At 48.6% G+C, this 26,018-nt stretch overlaps 1 protein-coding gene and 1 long non-coding RNA gene across 6 annotated transcripts in view; one reads left to right on the top strand and one right to left on the bottom strand.

The window, feature by feature from the left end:
* The window catches only part of Rad51b (RAD51 paralog B), an 828,064-nt gene that overhangs the window by 718,769 nt on the left and 83,277 nt on the right, over positions 1 to 26,018 (top strand). The window lies entirely within an intron of this gene.
* Positions 19,472 to 24,508, bottom strand: LOC147822750 (uncharacterized). Of its 2 annotated transcripts, XR_015445012.1 has the most exons (3): positions 23,964 to 24,508; positions 23,044 to 23,174; positions 19,472 to 21,884 (listed from the first exon to the last, which is right to left on the bottom strand). It is a non-coding gene; the product is annotated as an uncharacterized LOC147822750 (long non-coding RNA). The 2 variants fall into 2 exon arrangements; XR_015445011.1 differs by having other exon boundaries at positions 23,044 to 24,508.

Consider the following 26,018-nt stretch of genomic DNA (forward strand, 5'->3'; position numbering starts at 1 on the left):
AAGACCTGAGTAAACAGAAGTGCTTAGGAGCTGACAGACGATTATGGGGAGGGAAACAGAATTTCCACTTTGGTTCCAAGTCATTTCTAGCCTTCACCTTTTGTCTAGAAGCTTAGAGCCAAACTGATCTCCATGATTGCTGTAACTCAGGAAGAGACACAGTGGGGTAAGGGAAGAGTTGGCGCCAATGCTGAGTTTGTGGATTCTGGATCTATGGAACCCCAAGGAACTGGTTGCCCCTCCACAGGATAACTGTACCAAAGCCTCGGAACCCTCCTTATCCTGTGGCCTTGTCCTTGATTTCTGTGATTTTGAAATGAAGACCCACCTTCAAAACAGAAAAAAAAGAATGAGATGAGTCTTGTCTTTCATGAAATTACTATTCCTGTGATTTTACTTACTGTTCATTTGATTTTTACTTTAAAAGAAGATTCCCCCTTAGTCCTGGCCTGGTCATTGCATGAGATCTTCAATCTCCGGCCAGGAACTAGGGTCCTACCTTCCATTTTTCACTGCAGACTGTCCTTATGCCTCACCCTGGACCCCACTATCCAGCTCTTGCCTAACTGAGATCCAGCCTCAGACCTTGTGCCCACTATTAGCCTCATGGCCTTGGGGGCTCTTTCCCCACCATGGTCCCCTGTCTTTAACCAAATTGAAAGGGTGAGGCCAACTGGATTTAGCTGGCACTTCCAGGTCTCCAGTCTACAAAGAAGTTGTTGACTGCTCCTCATTAGTTTCCTGCGGCTGTAGTTAGTCCTTCTGCAAATACAGTGGCCAGTTCAGGCCATCAACCCAGCCTTTGCAGCCTTGGGCTTTGGACAGCTCACATTACCTTCGCCCCTTTCTTGTCCCACTTGAAGATAACAGTTTATTTCTTCTGAGATTCAAGTTCTTCTTCAGTGTTTCTCTCAGGGAGTTTGCTTCTCACTTCATAAAAATAAAATCTTTCTTCTTTTATGTTAAAAGTAGTCATTTCTAGAAGCTGGATTCATGTCTTAGAGTGACAATATATTGTGACTGCATTTTCTGAAATCTGTCCTCCAGTCTTGGTCTGAATAGATGACCTGGATATAGGCAGATTGTGCTAAAATCATGAACGAAACAACACTAACAGCTAGCATTTACCTATCCTTTGTCATTAGCCCAGCACAGTGCTGAGCTCTAACATAGTGGGGTTAGTGACTTGACCTAGTTGAGTTACAGAGCCCACTATCTGCTTTCTCTCCTTTCATCTGCTTATTCTCTTCCCTACACCAAGCCCCACCCAAGTAGTTCAGCCACCTGGGATCCACTTCTGTAGACAATGCTTTGCCCAACCCTCCCCTCTGGCTCACGAGGCCTGAGAGCCTGTCATCAGTACACAATCACCCCTAGATGTCAGCTATGCCCAAGGACTCCTACCTGTGCCACCTGGATTACACGTACTCAGTGTCTCTCACATTACATTCCTCATGCCTCATGCACTGCCTCAAGGTCTGAGATTGTTTCTACTCACAACTTCTGATGCCAAATGGGCAGGTTTTCCCCTCGCACCAATCAATTCTTCAACTCTCTGGACATCAGCTGGGTATCATATAGTTCAATTCCATTCTGACACTAATTGTCCAGAGTTAGCAACAGATCCCAAAGGTTTAAGGGCTCATTTCCCAGATCACTCCCACTTCAGAGGCAAGTCCCAGGTCCCCAGGTGCCAACTCTATTGCTGACCAACAAATATAAATTTAGGGGTGGGATGCCACACCCTCCTCTGAGTTTCACTCATTCACTAGAATGACTCATAGAACTCAGGAAAACATTTAACTTACTATTTCTGGTTTATTATAAAGGATCCACTCATGAACAGCCAAATGGGAACAATGCATAGGAAGATGCAGGAACAGGGCATGGAGCTATGCGGTCTTCTCTAGCATGTCATCCTCCCAGTGCCTTGATGTGGGAACTGACCTGGAAGCTCTCCATACCCTGTTGTTCCAGGGGTTTATGGAGACTTGACGGCATCCAGATGATAGTTTAAATCTTTGGCCATTGATGATTAACTAAATCTTTAGCCCTTTCCTCTCCCTGGAGGTCCTGAAAAGGAGCTTAAAGTTCCAACCTTCTAATCATGCCTTGGTCTTTCTGGCCACCAGTCCCTGTCCTGAAGCTACCTAGGGGTTCTCAGCCTCCAGTCATCTCATTAGCACACAAAAGCCACTCTACAGATTCCAAGCATTTTATCAGCTGTGTACTAGGAACCAGGGAGAAAGACAAAATGTATATTTCTTTTTATATCACTAAAAGCACCAGGATCTGCCCATCTCACTGACCACCTCCTCTAGGAAAGTGGAACAGGTGTGCAATCCATCTGAGAGCCCATCCTTGATTTGGAAAGTCTGAAAAGGAACTGGTCTCTTCTGGGGGTAACCTGACCTACCCTCAACTCTGAGCACAGAGTACAGTGTACTCTGGGTACTGCTGGAGAATGGTGGAGAAGAAACTTGGAGATCCCAATTGAGACTGTTTATCTTCTTTCACTCCCTGCTGTAGCATGGCTTTACAAGGCATCCACCTGTTGGCTCCCAAGTTGGATCAATGGCCGGGACCTCCCCCCTAAACCCTAAAATTAGATAGCTGTTGCTTGCTTGACATCCCCATTGGAATATCTACTGGGTATGTCCAAATCACCATACCCAAAATCAAACTCCCAATTCTGTCCTCCCCGAATACACTCCTCCCTCAGCCTCCCTATGTCCATCAAAGGCAACTCCATCCTTTCAGTTGCTCAAGCCAAAAGTCCTAAAGTCATTCTTGTTTTCCCTGGGAATTCCATATTCCACAACCAAGCCATCTGCAAATCTTGTTGGAAATTCCTGATTCAAACAACCTTTTACCACTTTTCTCCCTAACTGACTGGTCAAAGCTACCATCATCTCTTGCCCACATTATTGCAAAAGCCTCCAGCTGGTTTTGGCTTCCAGCCTTCTCCAAACCCCTTTTAGTTTATTCTCAATGCTGCAGCCAGAATGACTGTTAAAGATCTAAACTAATCATGGTACCCCTCTGCTCATATCTTTACTATGACTTCCAGCCTCACTCAGAGTTGTGACCAATGCCCTTCAATGGCCTACCAAGCCCTGCACAATGTGACCCTACTCTTTCATGTCTTCTACCAGCTCTCTGCTGTGGGCACATTGGCTTCCACATTATTTCTCCAAGATGGGTAGGGCTCCATCTGAATAACCTCACCCTTACAGATCTTCTGCCTAGCTACAAGAGAATGTTCTATCCCCTCCATCCTCTCAGCTAGCTTCCTTACTTCAGGTCCCCAAAATATCGCCATATCTGAAGAGCCTTCCCTCACCTTCCTCTGTGAAAGAACAACCTCTAAGCACTCTTTCTCCTCCCTTCCCTGCTTTTTCTCTGTAGCATTTATCATCACTAGATACATTTGTATTTGTTTATTAATAGTCTACTTCTCATTTCATGCATGTATGTGTGCATATTACATGAAAAGGGCAGAGACTTGGTTTGTCTTCTCAAAGTTGTATCTCCAATATTTATAGTACTGCCTGCCTTGTTGTGGGTACACAGTACATGCTTAGTAAATGATTGTCGAAGCCAGAAATGTGTCCACAGGTAGGTTCAAATGAGAGGGAGTGGTGAGTTGCCTACTGCTTTGTAGGACTTCACGCTGGCCCAGGGCTTGGGTCATTTCCATCAGACAAACTCCTGAAAAGCAAGTGATATTCCTGATTCTGTGGTGTGTTTGTCAAACATTGGTACCTGTGTAACAGAATGTAATGATTTCCATCCATGAAGAATGTGACATGACAGCCTTTGCCGCAGTTTCAGAATATGCCAGCCTACCTCATGTATGACCTGTTAGGCAATCAGTTTAAAGCAAACAAACGTCACGTCTGAGGCCCAGATCCTGAATCTTTTGGACAACCTTCCTCTTTGAAGCATATATCAATTCATAGGGAAAAGGCCTTTTAATAAACTTGGAGGCCAAATTTGGAAGGAGTACGTTGCAGGGTCATGGGACCAAAATCCAGAAAAGAGTTCAGAGAAGGTGGTAGAGACAGATATGGTGCCCAGATCCATGTGCCTTCCAACACATAGCAAATCGAGGTGACAGGAGACAGGAGATGAAGTGAATGCCTAGAAGGATATCTAATCTGTCTTTCAACTTCCCCAAGATCTAGCTCTTGGGAAGTATTGGAAGTGATCTTGGTTGTCACCTTGGTTTCCCTCCAGCTTCCTGTGTTGACTTGGGTAAGTTGCCTGGCATACTCCTCTCACTCTTAGCAGCCTCCCCTCTGCCCCTCCCATGGTTCCTTGTAGAGCAGTGAGGTAGGACACAGAGCAGAACCAAGAGTGGCCTCCTGGGAGTCACAGATGCTGGCTTCAGCCCTCCTCACTCTCTTGGTTGGTAGGACCACCACCGTCTCCCTGTGTACATAGGGACTCACCTGAAAGTTCAAGGGTATAAAGACAAGTCACTTCTGAGCCTCTCAGATGATTGGTGTCTTCTGTTTCACATTTCCCATCCTGTTACTCCCAAATGGCCAAACTTGCCCTATCTGTTCCCTTCAACTCCCAACCACAGGACAGAACCCCACTCTGAGTGGGCCAAGGAAGGACCTTTCCACTTCTCAGACAATGAATTAGGCAGCACAGAGATGTCTTTCATTCCTGGAGCACAGGACCTTAACACAGGTTCCTGGATCAAAGGTGTAGCAACTCACTTGAGCTTCCCTTTGACCAAGTCTTGGGAGCCAGGCCTAGATGTTTGTATTTGAGGATAGAGTTGCCAGATTTCACAAATAAAAATAGAGAACAACTAATTTCAGATAAATAATGATTAATTTTTAGTATAAGTATGTTCCATAAAATATTTGGGACACACACACACACACACACACACACACACCATATACTAGAAAATGATTCCTTGCTTGCCTGAAATCCTAGTGATACTGGGTGCTCTGTATTTTTCTGGCAACCCTATGTGCATGGCTTCTAAACGTATCAGCAACTCCCAAATCAGCCTGCATGGAGCAGGGCCTGCTGTGAGGGGCACAACTTCTAACCCCAACTGCTGTTCATCACCCACATCTGAGGGGCTGAATGACCTCACTATCAGAGTGCCCAGGAAAGAAAATGATAGGGAGAAAATGCTCTCAAGACACCAAGGCCAAGGTAGAGATCAAGCACAGCGACACCTCCAGGCAAAGGCATGAGCCAGGCTTTCTTCGCAGGGCCTTGCTGGGGCAATCTGCCCAGGAGGAGGAGGCCTGGGAGGGCAGGATCTGGGGGTGGAAAGGCCAGGCAGGGGAGGGCAAGGGCCTGAAGGGCCAGTGTGCAGCTGGAAGGGGGCTCTCAAGGCATTGCACTGAGGGCCAGGTTTCTTCCAGAGCAACCACTTGGCCTGTGGCCCTATAATCCCCTGACCAAAGGGAGCCTGGGCTCCCTGTTCCCATTGTCTCCTCCTCTGATGCAGCTCCTCTCTCCCATCAGTCTCCTCCGTGGTGTTCTGAAAGGTACTCTCCAAGCAGAAGCCTTGTCAGGGAGGCCCTGCCACTCTGCCCAGCTGTGGTTTGGCATGATTAGCACAAGTTCCCACCTAAGTTTCAAATTCAATGCCTGCCTTTTACTAACTGTGTGACCTTGAACTACTTAATGCTCTGAACCTCAATTCCCTCATCTCCACCTAGGGACTCTTGTCAGGATTAAGTTCCTAGGTGGGAAAAGTTTAGAGCAGAGTGCAGCTTAGAGTAGGTAATGTAATGTGTGTAGGGTTTCTCCCGCCCATTTTGATTCACCGAACTGTTCTCTCAGTCTTCTCCCTGACTTTGTTCTTAGTTCTAGCACCCTCGTGAGCCCTGTGCCATCTCGGGCACACACACCTCACCCACATTTCCACTGCCTCCTCTCTGGGAATCCCTGACACACTTGGGGTCATCTCTATGTCCCTCACACAGTGATTGTCCTCTCTCAGTCCCATCACACCAGCCCTGCTCCAACACTCCTCCCATGGTCCTCTTCTCATCTTTCTGGAATCCCCTTTCCCTTGGAGACCTAAAGTAACAGCCAGAAGGACCAACTCCAGCCTTGGATGAGCATGGACAGTTGCCAAAAGGGCAGGTGCAACTGTGCCCTGTGGTCATCTCTGGAGAAGCGCAGTGAGGGCTCAGAAACAGGAGGGAGCTTCTGCTTTTCATTTTTGACTCTTCTGAATTAATTTTTTTCATGAGTATTAATTATATTAATAATAATATTACAATAATATAGACTTTTTAAGACTTTTAAGAATAGACAAATGTTTCTGTCTGGGCCCTCAAGCCTTCTTCATTGAGTAGTCAGCCATAAAGATGGAGGAGGAGAAACATTCAGAGTACACAGAGCAACCTGAGCAAACCCACAGAAAATGAGGCGGAGACAACCCTGAAGTGAATGAGACTTTGGTGTCTGTGAAGACATTTCAGGCCTCAGCAGCCGGAGGCAGAGGACACGCTACAGAGTGGCCAGTGGGATCTTCTAGGTTCCCCAGCATTGCCCAGAGACCCACCATGCTTCCATTGTAGGTAGAGCCTGCATGCCCTCTGAGGTGATTGAGGCCACAGGAACACCCTTGGGAGAGTGCAGGGCTCTCTGCTGATCTCCTGGGACTAGCTGGGGAGAGGGGATCTTAAGGCACAGACAGGCCAGGGGCTCAGTGAGGCCTTGGATCTTTTGGGTTTGTCCATCCAGTGTGTCTCTGGCACCTGCAGGCCTGCCAGGAGGCAGAAAGGCTCTTCAGAGCTAAGGTGAACCTTCATAGTGATGTAAGTGGAAGGAAGGCTGTGTGTAGTGGAAGGTTTAGTAAATATAGCTCCACCCTCTAACCTTTGGGAGTCCAGAGGGGTAATACAATAGAGCCTGGCTTCTGTACATCCAAATATTTGGAAGTTACAAATGAAGCTAATCAGCTATTAAATCCAGTATGTTCTCTCTTCCTACCTTGACACGCACCCCCTCACAACATCCTGAGGGCCAAGTTTGAATTTAGAACTTGCTTCAGACTATAACTACATCTAGCACTAGGAAGAGGTCGGACACATGTACATGAACAGTGAGTCTGTGTCCAAGCTCCACCCTGCAACCCTCCCCTGGGTCACCCCCCAAGGCCTGTGGGTGTGTACATCTGTGCCATGGCCCACACTACCTGGCAAGACAGACTTGGGTTAGAAGCCTACGCTGGCCTTGAGATTAGGCTCAGGGATTTGGAGATTGGAATTCCAGGATCCAAGTACCTGAAGCAAGGTCCAGCAGAGGAGCATGTGTGGGCTCTTAGTGGACATGTTCCTGTAATCCATGGACACTTCACCCATGGCTGGGTTGTGGCTACAAGAAAGCCCGAGCAGACCCTCGGCACACATACCGCAGCACAGGGGCCTTGATGCCAGACCAGGGCCAGCACCCAGTGGGCATGAAGTCAGTCAATAAAAATGTGGAGGAGGAGCTTTGGAGTTTCCTAGAAGAGCCCTCCTGATGCCCAGGGACCGCCTCCCCACTGCCAGAGTTGGGTGTCTGCCTGCTACCTCGTGCCTTGAGGTCATGCAGGTGCCACTGTCTCATGCTCCTTACACAGTGGAAAGCTTGTTTTCCTCCTCTCATACTCCCTGACTCTAATCCCCACCAGCCTGTGCCACTTGGCTGGCCTCCTTGGCAGAAAGGTGACAGAAGGATGTGTCTCTTGAGAGTCAGATCCCTCAGCTGTTGGAACCCAAAGCTTCCTGGGGGTCACATGAGCCAGTGGCTGAGAGTCCTGCCCTCTGCCTACTGACCTGGTTTCCTTTCACCTCTTCTAGCTGGGGGTCACTCAAAGCAGTGTCATTAAGCTTAAAAGCAGGACCTGTCACTACTTAGAGCAAGTGTCTTCTCTCTCACACTCATGCTCCTGCCACATGGTCTGGACCAGCCTTCTCTATTTACCTCACTTTCTAGACATTCCCAGCATCCTCATCGACTCCAGCCATCTCACCCACACAGGGCTCCTCCCAGCATCAGCTCATCTGCCCCCTGCTCAACTGGTCTCCTCACTTCTGCCCCAGTCCTTTTCATTGTCCAAAGTGTACGTGAAGCCTCCTTTCCATGGAGGATTCGTGGCACTTCATTAATCCTTCTGCTTTGTCACTTGTGCCGTTTGCCATCTGCACCCTACATTTGGCCCACAGATAATATTTATGTCGGTACTTTATACCATACGGCACTTTTATTCTTTCCAAATTACATAGAAATCATAGAGCTAGATCTGGCCCTCGTTTTCTGAAGATGACGAAACTGAGAGGAAGGTTTCATAACCTACCCAGGCTAAACATGCTCGGTTTGGCAGAGCTCAGCCTGACAGCTAAATGGGACTCAACCTCTCAAACCAATCCAGAATTTGCCCCCAACCCCCTGCTGCCTTCCTGCACAGTCTGTGTCATCCAAGGGATGGGGCCTCCAGGAAGGACAGTTACATGACATATACTCAACTGGGCAAATGGTGCCTTCCCTTTCACTAGCAGGACACAACCTCCAACTGCATCCTATCCCATGTACCCTGTGTTTTTCAAGTTCTTTGGGTTTTTTTGGTACCAGGGATCAAACTTGGGACCTTGTGCTTTCGAGGCAGGTGGCAGAATCACTGAGTTAAATCCCTGGCCCTCAAGTTCTTTGTATTTTAATAACTATTGGGAAAAAAAAAAAAAGAAGAAGAAGAAGTAATTAACAGAAGTCACACAGATTTTCTTGGAACAGTTTTGATTCTCTATTGTGTCCACATGAGGAATTTCAGGAACTCCCTTTTCTTCAGAGGGCATAAGCCAGGTTCCTGCTCCCCGTGGCAGCGAGGTCAGTGCCCACTACCCCTTGCCTTTGCACATGGGCAGCATGGAGCTTCTCAGCATTGGTCTCCCCTGGGAGACTGCCAGGCAGCTCCTGGCAGGGAGACTGGAGTGGCAGAGTGGGGGGGGGGGCTAAGTAAGCCACAAAGGAGTAGCCCAGAGAAGGGTCTGAGCTAGAACCCAGCTTTAACAGAGGGTGGGATACAATAAAAGAAAAACTAAGAGGCCAGAGAGCAGGGAGGGGCAAGAGACAGGACGTCCTGTCCAAAGCCAGGCCTCCAACTCTAAGTAAACTCCCTGATTCAAAGTCAGTTGGAATAGGGCAAAGCGAACACTTTTCTCTCTACCTCCCTCCCTATTTGTCCTGCTCACTGCAAGGAAGAAAAACAAAGAGCTACGGAGAGTGTCACCTCTGAGCCGCTCCAGAAAGCTGTGGGCAGATGCCTGGCCAGGCGGCTGATTTTCTGTTTCTGGTAGAGGTTTTATAAATATTGCGGGAGTTTGATCTGAAGCTGTGGGTGGGGAGGCGAGGAGAGCTTCACAAGGAGGAGATAACTCAACCCACAGGGGTTCTTGGCCCTCTCTGAGGCCTGCTTTTCATTAGCATCGCCAAGGCAACAGCTGATCCACTGCGGATCTCATCATGGCCTGCACAGCATCCACAAAGCAGGGCACTTCCCCTCTCCCAGAGAATCTGCTGCCATCAGTCTTCTTCAGAGGCCCTTCCCCTCACCCTTGGTTCCTCCCAGCCTGTACTGGAGAAGATAATTTAAAGGCTGGGGGAGGAAAAGTACAATGAGGCCTGTGTGGAGAAACAGCATGAGGAGAAGCAGCGCTGCAGTGTTCCTGTCTTAAGGGAGGTAGTTCGCCCTGGGGACTGTTCCGAGCTGGGAGTCAAGAACCCCAAGTAACCAGATGGAACTGGATCAGGAGCAGCACTTCAACTTGGGTTCCTCCTCCATGCATACACCCTGCCTTTGCTTCCCCCTTCCCCTGGCCTTTGCCCTCCACACACACCTTTATTTGTGACCAAGGCAAACATTTGTAGAGTTCCTAGGAAACTGCCTGGCTGGCCACTGTGTTTATTAGCTTCAGATGCCATAGAAGCCCAAGGGCAAGGTGTCCAATGGGTCCTAAGCGGAGGTGTTGGAGTAGTGGGACAGATGAGAGGGTAAAGGGAAACCCATGTTTACAAAGCAGTGTGAAAGTGGGGAAGTCACCCCAAAGGGGAAAGCCAGGATGGATGACCTACTTGGCCAGCTGGGAATGGGCACCCAGAGCTTATAACGTCTACCTGGCAGACACTCTGCTCCTCAGCATTTACCACGTGGAGCTCCCTGTATCTGAGGAAAAGTCAGCTCCCTCTAGCTATGAGCTCCAGGGGGCCAGCAGCCAGGCAGTCCTGCTGTCTAGTCCTGCTATTACCAGCAGCCACCACAGTGCCTGCCCACAGGAGACCCCCATTAATGTCTGCTGCAAAAAGGGACCCCTCTGCTGAAGAAAGGAGGGAAGGAAAGTCCTCCAAGTGCTGCAGGGGCTAGGCTGGGGTTTTCTGGGTCTGTCTTGCTCAACAGGCTTTGTGCTTGGGCGCAAACCTGAGTCCCAGCCTCTCCCAAACCCCTCCTCTCTGTGGAATGCAGATCACCCCTGCCCTCCTAAAAGATTTGTACTCTGAGCCCTCTAGCAAGCCCTGGGGAACTGCAGACTCTCAGACTGCAGCTAAAAAGCCAGAGGAGATCCCTCCCCCAGCTTTAAATGGAGCAGAACCAGGAACCCGACTCACCCGGGCTCCTTACCTTCTTGCTTCTCATTCCTGCTTTTCCCACTGAAATTGGCCCTGGAGGAGCAAACTCCTAATTCCTCTGCTGATCTAAGCGGGAAATTCCCTCCACCTTAGGCAAGAGGCATCACTCCCCCCTGACATACAGAATCTCATCAAAGTCTTATCCCAATCCTGAGGGAGCAGCTGTCTTCCTCCCAGGGATTCTGGGCCTCACTGAAGCAGGGCCCTGCCAGCCTTTGTGACTCAAAGGCGGTGTTTAGGGTTTAAACCCTCACCCTAGTAATAGGGAAGAGGGAGACGGTGCACGGCTGAGCTGCCAGGTCTGCACAGAGTGTTTTTCAGCCAGGTCAAGCATCCTGGTGGGAAGGCTGTGTTGAAGATTCAGGGCAATGCCAGCCTACATGGCCCCGAGGAGCATGGGCTAAGGAAAGCAGTGTGGAATCTATTCTCTGCCTTTTGGCTAAGATTAAGTGTAGAAAGCAGCATGGTCCTAGAGCCTGGAGTGCGGCCTCCAGGGGGAGGAGTTGCTTACACATGCAGATTCTCAGGCCCCACCGATTCCCAGAATGCCTTTGCACAAGCTGGTCAGGTGACACGAGACACAGCAGAGTCTGAAAGGCAATGGCATTTCGCTCCCCAGCTCATGGGTTCCACTCTGTAACTCTGTGGCTTTATGTAAGCTAGCCCCTCTCTGAGGTTCAGTTTCCTCACCTTTAAAGTGGAGGCCATGTTACCTGTTATAAAGGATTGATGTGAAACCAGGCAGCACCAACAAGCTCCTGCTCTAGTGAATGACGGCAGCACACACTCATTCAAAAAACATCAATGACCTCTGCCTCCCAGGGCAGCTGCCAAGGAGAAGGGCTTCTGCTGGTCCTCTGGCTATTTCACTTTTGTATTTTCTAGGGGATTCATGTCCATGAACCCTGCCACCAACAGTGGTACCCTTTCATCTCCAGTACCCCGTATGTGAAATATCCCGTTGTCCTGAGGGGGACGAGCTCTCTCATGGTAGGGGGACAGCTATGAGAATGAAGGTGGCCAGGCAGGGCCAGGTCTGAGGAGGGGTTCAAGGAAGAGGAGACACATCTGCTTTTGTAATGGGTCCTTATGAAACCTTCACCATTCCCCACAAGGAAACAGTATAGGGTCTGCTTTTCATTTCTTTCACTATCTCTGTACTTCCTTGAGAGCTGGCAGAATTCCATCATCATCATGGGGGCTGGAGTTTTAACCCCTTCCCTGTGTTTGGTTCTGGCATCTTCTGTAGCTGTAGCTGTCTCCCAAGTGGCCAGGATACCATGGTGGAACACAGGGATGGAGGAGCCATAGGTTGTGCAGGGAATTTAAGGTCTCCAGAAATGCTAGGCTGATTTTGCAAAGCTGCTTTCCCAGTGGTGTTTGGCTGAGTTGCTTTTCAAATTAGCTTTGTGGAAGGAAAAGCAGGGGCAGCTCTGGGTGCTGCTTGGAATGTCCTGGCTGGGTGAGCTGGGGAGAGCCATGTCACTTCACTGAGTCTCCATTTCCTCCTAGGATCCTAATACAAATAGGAGAACCTCCCTGAGATGGCCATGCATGTCTCTACCCACTCTGGGGATAGTGGATTTGCTGGGGGATTAAATGAGGTGATGATGCTTGCAAGGAACATGACGCAGCAAGTGGTAAATGGTAAATAAATGGTAGTCGCCATTTTGGTAGGTGTTAGAAGAGATGAGCCTTGGACAGTTGGCCCAGGCTGAAAAGTACAAATAAGAGAACAGCCCACATTTGCAAACAGCAAGCACAGCCTCCCTACCCCAGTGCAGGGTCAGCAACTCCCCTCCCCCCTCCCCTGGGTTCACTTTTTCTTTTTTTGGCTGCATAAGTTGAGACATGTGGCTCCCCAGGCTACTCCAGTGAGTTAAAGCTTTAAATAAATACACACTCAAAACTGCTGTCACATCCCTTCCTCTCGTGCTCGGAGCCAGGCCTGGCTGAGCCCTGGAGAAGGTATCTCCTCTGCACGTATGCTGTCCCAGGGGCCCGAGGAGCCGGCCAGGGTAGTCCTGATCCAGCACAGACTCCCTCTTCCTGGGTTTGTTAGAAGCCTGATCAGGCCCAGAGTCTTATGACTTCAACAGATGTTTCTGCTTAAGGAGCCCTGGCATCTTTACGGCCTGTTTTTTCCATTCTTGCCTCTCTTCCTCTGTCCCAGCAGCCCTGAACGCAATTTGGACTTCATTTTCTTTCTATTGGTTACAGGGACAGAAAGGACTTTGCTTTTTCAGTTTTTCCCTTTTTCCTTAGCTCTTCAGATCATACACATGCACACACCCACAGATGCCATATGCATCAGATCTATGCTTACCGTGAATATTCATTCTAAATATCACTCTAACGTTTCATCTGTTTCTGACAGATGGGACCCAGCCCCATTTCTAACCCTCCCTCGCTGCCTCCACCCACACCTCGAATTCCTCCCTGCCTATCCCTGAACAGGTCGTCCTGAACAGCTGATTAGTGTGTCTACCCGGATGCTGAATCTTAAAGCTACCGCTGCCCTCAGCCTCTGCCTGCTCATCCAGCAAAACATCAAGAGCCTGGCTATCTATTAGCCTCTGTGAATGCAAGGAGGTTTCAGCCAAATGACAGGGCGACACCCAAGACTGCAGATACCACACATCTCAAACTCTGCCTGACCAGTCTGCCTACCTAGGCTCAGATGGGGCCAAGCTGACAGTGGTTAAAATGGAAACTGTCGGGCCGGGGATTTAGCTCAGTGGTCCCGCCGCCTGCCTCCACAAGCGCAAGGTCCTGAGCTTGATCCTCGGTACCAAAAAAAAAAAAAGTGTACAGAAATGGAACCTGTTCTCTATGGACAGGTCACAGGCTGGAAGCCAGGCAGGCCACTCCTCAGATCACATCCACACCTCCCTCAGCCCCTCCTGTCTGTGTGGCAGGGTGCTCCCAGTAACCTCCCTGTAAGGTTGGGGTGGCCTGTCCCTCCCGCCTCAGCTCATGGTCTATATAAACCTGAAACTGCAGCCTTTTAATAAAGAGGCTTGCCTCCCAAGACCAAGAGCAGACCTGAGTTTCACCTTTGGAAACCCTCTGGCCATACAAGCAGATCTACCCAGAGTCCTGAAAGTTGGCATCACCTGGCAGTCTTGCTGGGTTGGACCCACCGTCTGTAAGGAGCAATCGAATTCTAAAGTCTCTGTGCCTCTCTATCCTTTCTACTAAAGAGGACATGCTGTAGATTCACCTCCCAGGGTGTTTTTGTACTTGAGCTGACTACTCCAGACTGTCCCAATCAGTGCTGAGGCTGGCCATCCGGCTAGGTGGTGCTGTCCTCAGAATATCCATCTCCACTCACCTCACTTCGGAAGGGCCTTGCCTGATGACAATGCCTAGCCAGCTTCCTGGATGCCCCTGAAATTCTCCCTAGGCAACTGCCCCCACCTGAGAAGGTCCAGACAACCAACCATGTCCCTTTCCCTGTCCCTTCTAGCAGTCCTGCCACATACATCTGTGGCCCTCTTTTCCTTCCTTCCTTCCTTCCTTCCTTCCCTCCTTCCCTCCTTCCTTCTTTTCTAGTGAAACAAATCAAAATTCTAGTCCTTGTTTGTTCATGTCTTGGGGCCTGAGTTGGGGCATCTTCCCCCAGCTGAGGAGGCTGCTTGGAGTGGTAGAAAAAGCAAAATGGATAGGTTTTCCAAAAGCTGAGTGTCACCCCCAGGATGATGGGAAATGGAAGTTGGAAGAAGACTTAGAAGTGGAAACAAGAAGAATGACCATCCTTCATTCCAGGTTCTGCCCGGAAGTTGTGTATGCTGAAAAACAACCATGCTCCTCGAGTCTCAAGGACACCCCTTTCTGTTTGCTTCACTTCTCATACGTCCACTAACAAAAAGGAGGGGGGAGCCATCCCTGGCTTCTCCATAAGTAAATAAATCCCTTCAAAATCCCCCTTCAATGTGGGTACTTCCCCAGAGACTGCTCCACGGGGATGGCATAGCCAGAGCTCCTGCTGATGGCTCCAATCAAATTGACATGAGCAGCCCTGTCAGTGCGACACTCTTGTTCAGTGGGCATTTGCCCCTTGTCAGTGCCAGGTCCCTGTGTGTGTGGCAGGGGAATGGGAGGCTTGTCCCATTTCTGCTGCTCCCCAGGGGTCTCCAATCAGGCTATATAAGTGCCTCACTTGTGGCTCAGGGGTACTGGGCTCCTACTGCCATGTAGAACCCTGGGCAAAACGGCCACTGGATGTGCAGTCCTGAGCTCTTGGGATGTGGGTATGACTGGGCAGCCCCCTGGATGCCCATTCCATCCTGTGTCATGGAGGAAGGAAGCCCTTGGGACAGCCTTGCCGCCTAGACTATTTGCAACCAGGGTGGCAAGTGATTGTCAGAAGGCCAAAGGAAAGCTCTCATTTTCTGAAGGTCTCAGTTCCTTTCAGATAGCTGTGTCCCCTCTGGACCAGGAACTAGGGGAGGCATGCTTTGTAGGACTTCAAGCACCAAAACCCCTCCCTGCACCAGGAGGCCCTGCTTTCATGGGCTGGTAGGGGAATGGCCAAGTCCCCAAATGCTCAATTGCACCAATGTGAGGGGGGAGGTACAAAGCTATGTACAGTGTCGTGGGGGGGGGGGGTCCATGAATGCAAGAGCATCAAGAGAGCAATCTGTCCTGCAGGAGTACTGAGTGGCCCAAAATGCTTTAAACATACGCATCCCAGTTTTAAAGTAGCAATATCATTCATGTTGGGCTCTTCCTGCTGCAGGGGCAGAGGCTGTAAGTAGGATCCAAGTTGTCCTAATGGTAGAGAGAAGAAAAGTGGAACAGGAACCAGTTAGAGCCTGTCCTTGTAGGTATGGTGGGGAGAGAACTCACATCTCAGGCACAAGGGGCTGGCAGATTGGCATGGGGCTCTCCCTTCTTAACTGCCAGAGGACAAGTGGAAGCGCCTGGCATCTGGGCTGGGTGCAAGTGGGGACTATGAGTTGGCATTTGTCGTGGCACCAGCACCATCCAATTATGGGCACAAAGAGAGGCTTCTGCTGATTTTGCAACAGTTCCTTGGTCACCCAGGGCAGGAATATTGATCTGTGTTGATCTGTTACCAGCAGCCCCTCCATAAACTTCCCCCGCTCCGCCCTCTATCTTGGAAGAGGGATGGAGTGGGTGGGGTGGTGGAAGGCAGCCATGTTCTGCTGCAGTAAATCTTTCCTGAGAGAGGAGACAGCTGAGCTCATGAGCCAGGGCTGGACTGGCTCAGAAAGAATCCTGTCCAACCCCCCAGAAGACCCCTCAGCAGCTTGGGAAAGGATCAGCTCCCTGGGGTGCTGGGTTTGTGTACATGGGGCTGTCAGACTGGGCAGGGCTGTCTGGTGACATACTTGAGGAGCTGAGAAGAGACGATGACCTTTTGGAGGTGGGACAAAAATGTTGGCCTAAGGGGATCCTCACGATTCCCCCCTCCCTACTCCTGCTGGCTTTTGCTCCAAAACTTGTCATATGCCTTTGAGACCTCTGTTTCCTCTCCCAGAAACCCATTAAACTGTGAGTAAGAGAGGGGAGAGAGACACACTGTGTGTGTGTGCGTGTGTGTATACACTTCTTTGCACATACCTACTATTTTTGCATTCCCACGTGAGACTCCCTGAACTAATTATCTCTCCCTTAAGTCTTCCCTTCCCATCGTCTTTGGAAGCCGTGGTTCCTTAGGGGAAAACAAAGAAGTCTGGACTTTGCCTTGCACATGAGAATCTCTTCCTTACCCCTCCCACCCAGCGTCCAGTTGAAGATGACAAGGGGCCAGTGGACTGGGAGGTGACTGCCCAGCTGTCCCACCCACGCCCACACCCCAGCCCTGCAGCCCCTGCCCTGCTACTTTGGAGCAAGTTTCCTCTCTGGCCGGCTGCTGGGCCAAAGGACTAGGGACATGGAATCAGGCGGTAGACTAAGGCACGTCCCACATGGCAGCTTGAGTTTCTTGAGGGTGAATTAAACTGGGGACCTGTGGCCTAGATTTTGCCCCAGACTCTCCAGTGGGAATCTGCCCAGTGCTCTGAGCCCCAGCCTTCCCCTCTGCCTTTGGAGCCACAACATCTGAGTAAACTCCTTGGCCTGCTGGGGGCCTTCGCTTTTTATTCCACTCCCCTTTGAAGATCTACTCTAATGGAGCAGAGCTATGGCACCGAAGATCCTAACATGGAAATGATTCCAAGCTGATTCGCCCTGGAATGCAGGACCTCCAGTGGCCTCTACAGATGAACCTTGCTGAAGGCGTTTAGCTTCCACTGCTGGCACAACGAGCAAGCCTCTCCTGCAGAAGAGATGGCTGGGGTCAAAGGGGACCAGTCCAGAGGCCCTACTTTGTCTGAAATAACACATCTATGAATAAAGTTCCACTGAATTGAGTCCCGCTGTCTTCCTACATTGCTGACTGTTTCTGTGGAATTAAAAGCACATTCAGGGCTGCTGCTGGCTTGAATCAATTAAATTTGTCCTTGTGTTCTGAGCAAGGGCTGTGCAGTCCCTCTGGCTCCCCCTAGATGACCATGGCTTTTGAAGAAGGATTGAGTGACATATGACCAGAACAATGGAGCAGCTTGAGTCAGTCTGCCCAGTGTCTCCATCATGTAATCTATGATGGCAAAAAAGTGGACGTAGGCTTAATGTTCAGCTATACAGTGTTAGCTAAATTGACATCTGTTAGATGGAATACTAGGCAGCCATTAAAACTGTGTGTCAGAAGAAAGCTTAATCCCATGGGAAAATATCCACAATATATCCTTAGAGGGAAAAGGTAGATTATGAAGCATCATAAATGGAAAAAGCTATCATGTGTATTTTTAACTGAAAAAATATGTATAAAAATGTCAACAGTGCTATCTCTGGGTAATAAACTTATACTTCGCATTTATTTCTTTTTTGGAATTTTCTTTATGCTGTATTTTCAGTTTCCTCTCCTGAATATATGTTTTCCAAAATCAGGAAAAAATAAATGACAATTTTAGAAAAGATTATCTGAGGGCCCAGCAGCTATGTTTTCTGTTTCTTATCCCAGGCCTTCTGTCCATTTGGTTTTGGACATTTGGATTCCCCAGCCCTTCCCACCACAGATACTGTTGGAATGAAAAACAGAGTAGCCGATACCCTCACCAACATCACCAAGGTGACTTTCTCACTGCCAGGCTCAGCTTTGGAAAAGGTTCGTTTCTACCTGACACCGGGAATTCATTGTACCCAAACTGTTTTTTTTCTATCAGTAATGAGCATCTCAGAGAGATTGTAAATAAGTTTCCAGGGGCTCCCAGAGGACAATTGCAAACTCTGACAGCGCCCGGATGGGCTTTCCAATGTGAGGGTGATCCGTCCCTCCTCCCAGGCTCTTTCCCAGAAGCCTGTCCCTCAGAGCTTTGAAACTCTGCTGTTGCTGTGAGAAAGAAAGGGGCTGGGGAGAACAATGGCCTTCTCCTTTTGTGGAAGGATGATGAAGGGAATTGGAGAGAACAAAACGAAGGAGCGCAGACAATTCGGCTTTGTCTGCCTAATTCACAGGACAGTGTCCCCCATAGAGCGGAGCCCAGTGAGTGGATGAAGGGAGGAACGTGTGAGTTTGTGGAAGGAACAGTTAGGCCACTGTAAGGTCTGCCGAAGAGTAGATAGGCCTGGATGCACACCATTCCCATCACAGATTTTAAAGGACCAGCTAGCTTTTAGCTGCTCCACCTCACCACCTCCTTCTGAGGCAGAATCATGACCATGTCCCTACTCATCATAGGGAAATGGCGCTGCAATGTTCCAGCTATCCTGAAGTCACTAATCCTATCAGTGGCAGAATCTGGCAACACACATGGAGGGGAGCTGCCTTCCTGGTCCAAGAATCCAGTAGTCACCTCCACTTCTCCAGGAGTGCCACGTTACCTAATTCTGGTGCACGGTCAGATGGTGGCTATTCTTGGTCAGCCTGTCCTTGGAAAATTCATTCCCCTGTTGTATTGGAAAATTCCTCTTGTGCTTGACATTGCACACATCAGGAGACTGAGGTTTCTATTTTCTCAAAAGAAATTAACCAGCTACTGTCGTTGAGAGCAAGCCTGGTCCTGGAATTTTTTACTCATCTTCTTAGAGGCGTAATCTGGAAGAGGCAGTCTGAGGCTGAAGTCTGTGCTCTACCACATCAGAGAAACAAGCTGTGGCTAGACAGGGGGCAGTGAGAGGGGGTGGGGGCCATGCTCAATGAGACATGGCCAGATCCACCAGACACTGGCATCTTTAGTGTCATCTACTCCTGGTTGTCAAGGGACATCTGAGTTTAGCAGAAATAGAGAGTGAGGAAGGAAGGGCCAGCCAAGGAACACTTCCCAGGATGCCTTCGACTCCCAAGACCCCTGCCTTTGATAAGCCCCTTCAAACAAAAACAATAATGACACTGACATGGGCTGACCTTGAGGGAAGCAAGTCTGCCTGGTCACAAGAAGGACAAATGTTCATTTCCAAATGACTGGCACAGAAATGTAAAGAACTGTATTCCTGGAGGCACACACCCAACGGGCTAACGGGAGGTTTTCATTCTTTCAGTTCCTGGAATGTGCTAAAGCAGGGAAGTCAGGTAGAAAAATTAGCAGATTCCCTCTGCCCCAGGTTCCCATTGTAGTCCCAGTCAGATATAAAGTCTAAATTCTCAACAGCAAGTAGCTTCTTGGAAAGAAAGATCTACTAATACACCAAGTGGTAGAATCAGTAGGACATTCTTAAGCCTTAAAGTTTCATTATAAATGGTGACGGTGAAAGTGAAGTTTCTGGTAAATAACATTAAGGGACTATGCAAAACATACCTACTCAGTGGTCATTCATTCACTCATGTATTCATTTAACAAAAAACTATTGAACACCTAGTATGTTCATAAACCAAATACCTCACTAAAGACTGAGGATTCAAAAATGCATTCACTGTCATCCCCTCTCCTGCAGCCCAGGAAAAGGGGTGCTCAGGGAAACCAAGAAATTGCAGTAGGTTACAGGCACAGTCTGAGTCAAAGTACAAAGAATGAGCTGCTGGGACACAGAAGTGCACTGCTACATCTGCCTGTGGCTTGTGGGGTGCTTCACAGTAAAGGAGGATTGTAAGCTGGACTTGACAATGAGAGTCAGTTTTCCAGGCCACTGCACTTGTTTTTTGCTGCTGTTGTTGTTGTGGGAGACTTGAGTATGTTGCACTGGGCGCTTGAGCTCCAGGGAGTCAGGAATGCAGTGGGTGACAACCTTTTGGACAACATGTTTTATATCCACTGGGAAGCATGGCTGCTCCAGGCAGTGGGTCCAGAGGGCCAGTGACCCAAATCATGCCTTAATGTTTGGTGCAGCCAAACATCTCAGAGCAGGGTCCCAAAGCCAAGACCCTGTTCTTTCAGAGACGGCACTTTCCCAGAAAAAGGAAGGCCCAGCTCTACTTTAAAATGTCTGAACAAAGATCAGAGAGGGCTTGCACATTGGTACTCCAAACTTGCTTTGGATTATTTCCCTTGCTCCGTCTCCATCTCCGGGAACATCTGCCAAACATTCACGCATGGTTCAAGCCACCGTTCAAATGCCATCTCCTCCACGAAGACTCTCCACATTCCCAGGCTGAGTGCCCATCCCCTTTCTGCCCTACCCCCCCACCACCCCGTTTAACACTTGTCCATTCACCTATATGAGAAGATGCCACATTTACTTGTCTTCCTGAGGGCAGGAAGTAGGTCTTTCACAGCTTGGCAATCCCAATGCCTTGCTCAGTGCCTGTAAGACTTATCAAACGGACTCGGGCTGGCCTGGCACTCTTAGTTTGCTCTGACATCTTCTAATAGAGCAGGACAATATTCCTATTGAAAGGTCTTCCTGACAAAATCATATAGTGTCTTAATACCCTTGTTTCAGATACAAAGACCCTGAAGTGTGGAGAAGGGAGGCAAGTCCAGAAGGTAGTGTGTGGCCTATCCAGGAGTTAACAGCTCTCCTCAGTCTGGGAAAAATCTCACCAGGACTGTGTTGGGACATAAATTCCTTACAGTCCACAGGCCACCCCGAATCAAATGAAATTAAACAAGCCACAGTGCCAGGTTCCAGCATGTTCTGGAAGGTTCTCTCGGGCTGTGCCTCCAGCAGCTCAGGGTAGGGAAGAGCCCCACAGGCCCAGTGCAGTGTCAGGTTCCCCCTTTTCTGTCAGCAGGCCTGGAAGAGCCTTTAAAAAAATGGAAGATTATTATTTGTTTGTTTTTACAGTGACTCAGTCTGTAGTAACTGGGTTAAAGTCCACTTTGAGAAAAGGAGAACAAAAGACCTCCTGTTAGTGCTGGAAGTTTGCCTCTTAAGATATCACTGAGAGGAACTGGGAAGGGAAAAAAAAACCCAGCAGGGCAGAGGAAGCTGCAGGCCTTCAGGAACACAGCAGCACTTTGGAAAGGAAAACACGGCTGCCTTTCATCTCCAGCGGCCTATCTGTGCCTGCCTCTCCCTCTGCCGCTGTTTTATGGACCACTGCAAGGCTGACCATCAGACATGGGCCAGTGCCCAGTTCCCACACTCCTTGAACACAGGGAAGCTGCCAGGAGCTGTGGCAAAGTGGATGGATCTCCACATCCAACCAACCACAGGTAGAGGAGAAGAAGGAGAAGGGGAGGCAGAAGAGAAGGAAGAGAAAGGGGAGGAAGAGGCAATGAAGGAAGTGAACGAGGAGGAGGAGGAAATGGAGGAGAAGGAGGAGGAACCAACCTTACAGAACTTCCTGCGTGCCTGATACTATTCTCACAATATGTAGTACATCATAACTCATCTCATAAACACCACAGAGTAGTATGCCACTTCTCCAGGCACAGCAGAAGAAAGATGTCACAAGAGAGAAATCTGGCCCTGCTCTGTTTAGGAGGCCCACTGGCCTCATACAGAAGAACCGTGAGGCTACCAGGCTAAGTGGACTCTTCCAGCTTGCAAACTCAGGCCATCAAACTCCAAGACCCAAGGACTTAATTTATTCTCTTCAAAGGAAAAAAGGAAGTTGGAGAAAGACAAGACAAGAAAGATTCTCTTCCCACAACCTGCTTTTAGATCAGCCACACACATGCATACATATAAACTTGCACCATGTTCGTTATCAATTACGCTGTGGAAAAGTTCTCACCCACGGCACCCAGATAATGGAGGGGGTATGTGCTGTGGCTGTCTGCCCTGGAGTTGGCCTTCTTCATCTTAATTATAAGAAGCTGGAATTCTCTGCTCCAAGCCTATGGAAAAGGAATGGAAACAGGAAGGAAATTACTGAGATGTCCCAAAACTCTCAGACCACTTCACATCATCCTCTTCCTTCCCAGAGTTCCCCCAAGATTAAGCCTTGATTTATTATTCCCAGAGTGGCTGTGCCTTCTGGGTCTTCCATCTCAAAGAATCAACCCTAATTATTCTGTTTTCTGAACAAGTTATATTTTTGCTGACTTCTGACCAAACACTAAAGACTCCTTAACAAAAACTGAAAAATGAAAGTATCACTGTGCTAATCTCTCCTCTGTCTCCTGGTAGACCCCTCTGTTCTGCAGGGTGCAGCAGAGGGTGTGGGAGGTGAGCAGCATGATGGGATGGCCGAGGTGGTCAAACACCCCTGCACAGGGCTGGTCCTCCAGCATTTAGTGCAGCTACCCAGAGACTTGGAGAGGATTATTCACACTAAAAAAGAAAGCCTCTGTAAATGATGGCGGGGCAAGGAGCCTCAAAATAAGCCAGCCCTTTGCCTGGCCCCAGAGGGATTGAGCCCCTTGTAGAATCACTGGAGGTTTAGAGCCTAATTAAACCCTGGCTTTGAACCATCATGTCCCTTGAATTTTCCAGGTCCACTCAAAGTGACATGAACACCAGGCTGAGAATGTGGGCTGCTCACCCAATCCCACAAGAGCCCATCCTCATTAGCTAAGAGTGTGCATATGGGCAGTTCACAGAGCTCTGCCCGCAACAGCAGGCCCAGTCCTGGGAAGAACAAGTGCCTTTAAGTCAAACACCTTCTGGGGCTACAGTAGGGGGCTTTGCAGGTCACCTCCACCATTGGGATCTTTGGCATTCTCTTCCTTTCTATGCCTAATAAAGCCCAAGTTTGCCACCAGAAGTAACCAGATCATTTTAGTGGAATGTCCCTGATATTCTTTGTGTCTAAGGAGCATTTGGCTTCTGAGCACATAGTTAGGTCTTGCACAGCCGGTATAAGGATTGGGCTACTTCTGTCACTTACAGCACTAAAGAGTTTCTTGTGTGAGGGTACCCACAAAATGCAAATGGAGCAATTGCATGTTTTGAGTTTGACAATTTGGTCAGTGCTTGTAGTAAATATAAACAAGCAGAAGTCCCAATTTAGTCCAAGATTGAGCTTATGAAAGCCCCATTCCTGGAGCCTCATACCTGGCCTCAAGATCCCTGGAGGATTATCCTGAGCTCACTCCGGAAGCATCAGTTTCTGTAATTGGTCTCATAGCCACATCTCACCAGTTACATGGTGGATCCTTGCAAAATATGGGTGATGTAGTGAAGGCCTGCTAGCAGAAAGAGGGGAATCAGGTAGGACACCTCCCACCACAGACGCTTTGTGACCCTGATTGACAGTGCTACTCTCATCTCTCCCGTAGTTTCCATACCTATAAACATAATGATGATGCCTGCCACCAACTTGTCCTAAAAGGAGGCTGAGAGGGTGAATGAATTAATGTTTATTGAGCACTTGGAGTACTTTGGAGAAAGGCCTCTATAAATATAAGGCATGATTAAAGGATATCAGCTTGCTAACTCTCAGAGGAAGTATTTAATTGGTTCGGGCCCAAATATCTTGATGATTGAGTTTCATTCTTTATTCCAATATGCACAGGACTCCCATCTCTCAACTCTGCTGCCCATTTATGTGGTTATTATGCTGTTTTTCCATTCCCACATCAACACAGACAGTGTCCAACAATTGTTGCCCTCCTACCATGCACACTCACAGCCTCCTCTTCCTTATTTTCAAAGCTGATGGCTTTTTCTAATTCCTCATTTTCTTTGTCCTTTCTGCAACATGATCCTGGTCACTATGTTTACCTCGCTTTTGGAAATTTATGCCTCCCTCAACCCCAACATGTCCAATTTGACGAAATCATCAATCCCAGAACAATTCCCTACCCTTTGCTGGGTGTAGAAGAGCACACCTGTAATCCCAGCACTCAGGAGGTGGAGGCAGCAGGATCACCATGAGTTCGAGGCCACCCTGGGCTTGTGAGTTCAAGGCCAACCTGAGCTACATAGCAAGACCCTACAAGTTTGTCTCAAAGAAACAAACAAAAATTCCCTACCTTGACTGTCCTTTTTCTCCTCTTCATTCTCATGGGGTCCAGTCTGCAGGTCTCCTTCACTGCCCTCCACCTCAGAACGAGCCTTTATTTATTTATTTTTGGTACCAGGGATCGAACTCAGGACCTTTTGCTTTCGAGACAGGCATTGGCACCACTGAGCTAAATCTCCAGCCCAGAACAAGACTTTATTGACCCTGCCTCCTTGGTCCCTTCAAAAACCTATCTCTTGGGCCAGAGATGTAGCTCAGTAGCGCTTTGCCTGACTGGCAAGAGCAAGGTCCTGATTTCAATCCCCAGTACCAAAAAAACCCCACAAAAAACAAAGAAACAACAACAAAAAAAACTATCTCTGAGAAGACGTGGCCTGTGTATGTCCCTGGACTGCCCCCAAGACCGCTCTGTGCCACATTTAACCTCTGGCCATCCTGTTCTCAAACTTGCCCAAGTCTCCTGTCCCTGTGCTATGCCTTGCCCCGGCTCTGTCTGCCATGTGATCATCTTTCCCGCCCGTCCACGTACTGCCCAGCTCCCAGAGACAGCTTGTACTCTCCATCCCAGAAAGCTGTCTGAAGTGACTGAGAATCAAGCAACCGACACCCAGAAAATGATCATGGTATTGGGCCTGCTGGTGCAACCCTGTAATCCCTGCACTCTGGGAGGTTGAGGTAGGAGGGTCACAAGTTTGAGCCCAGACTTGGTGAGACTGTCTCAAAAAAATAAAAGGGACTAGGGATGTATCTCATGGCAGTGACCCTGGGTTTAATCCGAAGTACCACCAAAAAAAACTACCATGACAGATGTCCCCAACAGATACAAGAACACCCATGCAGATAGACACACACTGATCCATACCAAGGTGTGTGTGTGTGTGTGTGTGTGTGTGTGTGTGTGTGTGTGGGTGTGGAGAGAGAGAGAGAGAAAGAGAGACAGATGGACAGACAGATTCACATATGGAGATCCACATATTTATATGGACATATACCAACACAGATAATAGAGACAAACACATACACACTAGCTTAGATGTTACAAGCATATGCAGAGGCACATGTACAAGTATCCAGACACACACAAAGGCATATACACAGACAGACTCGTATATAGAGATAAACACAAAGCTACAAAGACAACCATATACAGAGATATACACTCTCCTATAGACAGACACAGAGGCACTCAGACACACATAATCATGTACACATAAACATGCCCTGACATGCCCAGCAGCACACACACACCCAGATGCACAAAGATATACAGGCAAGTGCATGTACAACAGAGAAACACAGAGGTATAGAAGCACACAGGCATATACATTCATGTATGCACACACACTGTCACATGCAAAGACATGCACGCACAGAGATGCTGTTCACACATACACACCCCTCTTTACTGCTCTGCCAGTATCCTAACAGGCCAAACTGACTTCCCTCACCCTGTCTGAATAGCCAAGTCTCTTTACTCCTGTCTTTCTCCATTCCCGTCAGTGTTAGTTAGGGTTCTCCAGAATAGGTCAATGTATATGGATGGACGAATGCATGGATGGATGAATGAATGGGTGGATAGATGGATGGATGGACAGATTTTAAGGAAGTGGTTGGCAAGTCTGAAATATGCAGGGCAGACCAGCAGTCTGGACACCCCAGGAGACCTAATGTTGCAGCTGGAACTAAAGGCAGTCTGGAAGTTGAGTTTCCTCTTCTTTGTGGGGCCTCAGCCTGTTCTAGTAAAGCCTTCACTGATTGGATGAAACCTACCCACATTATGGAGAGTAATCTGACTTACTCAAAGTCTACTGATTATCTGTTAGTCTCATCTAAAAATACCTTCACAGCGATATCTAGACAAGTGTTTGACCAAGAATCTGGGTACCATGGGCTAAACAAGCTGACGCATAAGACCACCCATCACACCATTAATTTGGTAAAATCAAATGCTTGTACAAATCTCCTAAACTACTGCTCTCACCACAGGGCTTCTCTGCTCCAAAGCCTGAATGCCTTTACACCTGACAAATAGTAGGAACGAGGCAAGTATTTGTTGAGTGTGTGA

The sequence above is a fragment of the Heterocephalus glaber genome, unplaced genomic scaffold (genome assembly GCF_053883595.1).
Source record: "Heterocephalus glaber isolate CG9 unplaced genomic scaffold, H.glaber_assembly_v1.0 deba00001608, whole genome shotgun sequence".
NCBI classification, from domain to species: domain Eukaryota; kingdom Metazoa; phylum Chordata; class Mammalia; order Rodentia; family Bathyergidae; genus Heterocephalus; species Heterocephalus glaber.